General features: G+C 42.1%; 1 long non-coding RNA gene across 1 annotated transcript; it reads left to right on the top strand.

Moving 5' to 3' along the window:
• Positions 1-960: 960 nt before the first annotated feature.
• LOC309699439 lies at positions 961-2,417 on the top strand. Its single transcript, XR_014274347.1, has 2 exons — positions 961-2,146; positions 2,253-2,417. It is a non-coding gene; the product is annotated as an uncharacterized lncRNA (long non-coding RNA).
• Positions 2,418-3,833: the final 1,416 nt, after the last annotated feature.

Genomic DNA, 3,833 nt, shown 5'->3' with positions numbered 1-3,833 from the left:
ATGATGTTTGAACCATATTTAATTTTGGATCACAGCCATCTGAATGGTGTCCTACAGCAATATTTTAAAATTGACATTGAACTTATTTTAAAAATAATCAATTAGTAGTTCTTCAAACGCATCAGGATCTGCGTGGCGTACAGAATGTTGTAAAAACATGTAGTGAAGTCCAGACCTTTACTTTTTCACATTGTGCGTCTAAACTTGGTCAGATGATTTCCATAGAGAGGCACTTTGCATCAGCAGCACCATGCTCCAGTGCTCTGGGAGAGTTTATAGTCCTGAGAGTTGAACACTGGATGACTGACAGCTGTCCTTCATCACAACAGAAGCCACAGAAATCCTCCTCATCAAAAACATGACTTTGATCTGCGTCCTCATCTGGACTCTCCTCTGCTGCTGCTTCACAGGTAAAGTCCAGAGAATCAAACTCCTCTCCTCTATCAACATCTGTCCCTCTGAAATGAAGCCCACAAAACCATGAAGCTGCTTTATGTTTTTGTCTCTGTGTCCTCAGAGTCCAGAGGACAGATCACAGTGACTCAGCCTGGAGCAGTGAGCTCTGCTGTGGGAGGATCTGTGAGCATCAAGTGTACGACCAGTCAGGATGTTAATGTTTGGAACAACAACCACAATTTAGCCTGGTACCAACAGAAAGATGGAGGAGCTCCTAAACTGCTCATTTATCGTGCTAGCACTCGAGTATCAGGGATTCCAGCTCGTTTTACAGGCAGTGGATCAAACTCTGACTTCACTCTGACCATCAGTGGAGTCCAGGCTGAAGATGCAGCAGTTTATTACTGTCAGAGTTATCACTACATCAACAGTCAGGATGTGTTCACACAGAGAAAAACAGTCGTACAAAAACCTCCCTCAGTCAGACTGAACAGAAACTGAAGTGACTGCTGCAGCTGGAAGATACTGCAGAGACTGATACAGTTCACTGAGGACACACACACACACACACACACACACACACACACACACACACACACAGCATTAACATTGAGTGTATTGCTGTAAATTAAAAGACCACCAAATACTTTGAACACACAGAAAACATCAGTAGATAAATTAAGTATTTATTAATTAGCTGCTGTAGAAATTTAAATAGTAAACTTTTGAATCCAGCATTCGTTTCCTCTTTCCCATCATTGCTTAGACTCCACTTTGTTAATTGCTTTATCAGAGCATAACTTTGAAATCTTTAAATGATTTTATTAGTTTGAATCTTAAGTCTTAAATTTTAAAGCAACATGAATAAATAAGGAGCTAAAGAAAAACCACTTTACTGCTCACAGACGTTCCTACATGATAGAGAACAAATAAGTTTAGAGTTCAGAGTTATCTCAGCACAGATGTGTTTACACATTTTAATATTATTTTACCTCAGACTGAATAAGAGCTGAGCTGACTGCTGCAGAGACTGATGGATTTCCTCCAGATTTACCTTAAACAGCATCATAACCACTCATAGCAACACTATTAATAGAAGCAGTAATAAACATGCATTTCACTCTTTATACAATGTAATCAGAGTATACAATGAATGCATTGTAACTGTATTTGGTATCAATAAACACAGATTTGTGTGTGATTGTGATTCATGACTTCAACTTGGAAGCTGATCTTCTCTGAGCTGAAGACTCTGCCTCTCATTCCACTTTTCAAAGTCGTGCCAGGTGGTCCTTGGGCACTGTTCTCGGCTCGTGCTAGGACATCCGACTGATGCCTGTTGCCTCTGGTTCTCTGAGACTCTCACCCTCTGGGTGCCCCATCTGGGGCCTTCCTCCTTCTCCTGCTGTGGCCTCCAGGATCTCCTGGATCTCCTGGATCTATCGCTGTCTGACTGTCACGGACCCGGCTCTGGAGGTTACTCAGGGGTCCGTGAGCAGTGGTTATTATTATTGTTGTTGTTATTATTATTACGACTATTATTTGGGGTCTGTCGTCTACTGTTCTGTCCACGTTTGTATGTATGTGTCTGCTTCTCTCTCTCTCTCCCCCCGTCCTCGGGGCTGTTGACGGAAGCGTGCGTCGTGGAAGAGGCGTGTCCGGGCGATTGTCGTCATCGGGAGTCCCTCTTTGCTGTTGCAGCTGATTACCTGACCAGCTGGTGGTGATCATCCCTCCCAGCTAGGAAGAGGTATTTAACCTGGACTCGCAGCGACAGTCGACGTGGGATTATTACTCTTGACCGGTATAGTCGGCTAGCGTGTGTGGCTTATTGTGGTTTTTCATTCTTCCTCCAGGAAAGTCGGGCGAAGAAGCGAGTTGGGGAGCACACAAACTAAGGGAGCTACAGCACGGGACGCACTGGGAGCAAGGGATGAGCACCATTGGCAAATTACATCTCTGAGTTAATTGTTGGACTTACCTGTCTATTCACTGTAAATAAAGTGCACTGTGGCATCGCAGAGTCCTGCGTTTTGGATCCTACTTTCCTCATCCCCACGGTCTGCCAGCCAGACCGTGACACTGCCTCTGACACCCAGGAGGGCATTATTGCACCTCCCTGCCCTCATTATTGTCTACCTTTTGTGACAATGACACACACCACAAAAAGATTGTTAATTTATGTATCTGTGCATTTTCATATCTTTGTGTTCCAGGTGCTGTATGTTTTTGTTCCCTTTGTTTTTTCTTACAGGTGCAGCAGTTGGTGACACATTGTTGGACAACACGACAACAGGCAGAGGAAACAAGAGGAACCATAGAGAACTTATAGAGCTGATCTTGCAACATGTTTTTGGCACCACAGTGCATTCAGATCATAATTCAGATTGCATAAACTGCCAGACATGACAGGATTAAACAACATATATTAATAATATGTTTCTGTACAGGAGTATTTGAGTAAAGTAGCTCAGAGGTAAGGCAGGACAAAACCATTTAAGAATTTAAAAAGAAACACAAAAACATCAAATTACCAGGACAATGTCTCTGTTTCCCATTTTAATATCATGATTCAAACAGGAATTAAATGCAATTTGTAAACATTTAGATATAAAATTAACTAAACTGAAGCAAAGTGGTAAAAAGTAAAATATTTATAGCTTTCAGGCTCTCGGACGCTAAAAGTTTAAATACACTGATATCCTGGAAAGATGAAATGGATATGGATATCGTGAATAATTAAATGAAGTGCTCACTCAGGTTAAAACACCATCACATGAGACACATCACACTTCTACATCTGGCTGGCTCTGTGTATACTAATGTTTGTTATTCAATGTCCTGTCATGTTTGCTGTATGGCAGGCAGCATGAAGGTTCCTGGATTCAGGATTCTTACACGGAAACAAATTTAAAGAGGCAGCTTTATTTGTTGGGAAATAATGCACAAAATAAACATTTACGAAAAACAAACCAAAACTTGAACATGGAAAATAAGAACTAGACTCTGGGGGACTAGAGACAGAAACACTAGGAAATAAGGAGCATGGAACTAGGAATGATGGACAGAAACATGGAGAAACTTACAGCACATGGGACAACACGACAACAGGCAGAGGAAACACACAAGGGAATGACACACAGGAGGAGAGCACAGATGGAAATAATCACACATAAGGAGACCAAGGGGAAGCAAAACTGAAAACTGAACACAGGACAAGGACTATCAGAAGAAAACAGGAAGCATGACGAATATGTAGATGCAGAAAAGACACTGTGACTGGGGGAACAAAAACAGAGACAGACACTAGACACTGAGACATGGAGACATGACTGCCTGTGCAACAGAGGGAACAATAAACATGGAGACAAGAGCTTATACACAGGCTTGAGATGGACACTGAGGGAGGGAGAACTAGGATCACTAAGAACTTAAGA

The sequence above is a fragment of the Aulonocara stuartgranti genome (assembly GCF_965226115.1).
Source record: "Aulonocara stuartgranti genome assembly, chromosome: 22".
Taxonomy (NCBI): Eukaryota; Metazoa; Chordata; class Actinopteri; order Cichliformes; family Cichlidae; genus Aulonocara; species Aulonocara stuartgranti.
The sequence above is the reverse complement of the archived record's forward strand: the minus strand, read 5'-3'. Positions and strand labels throughout refer to the sequence as shown.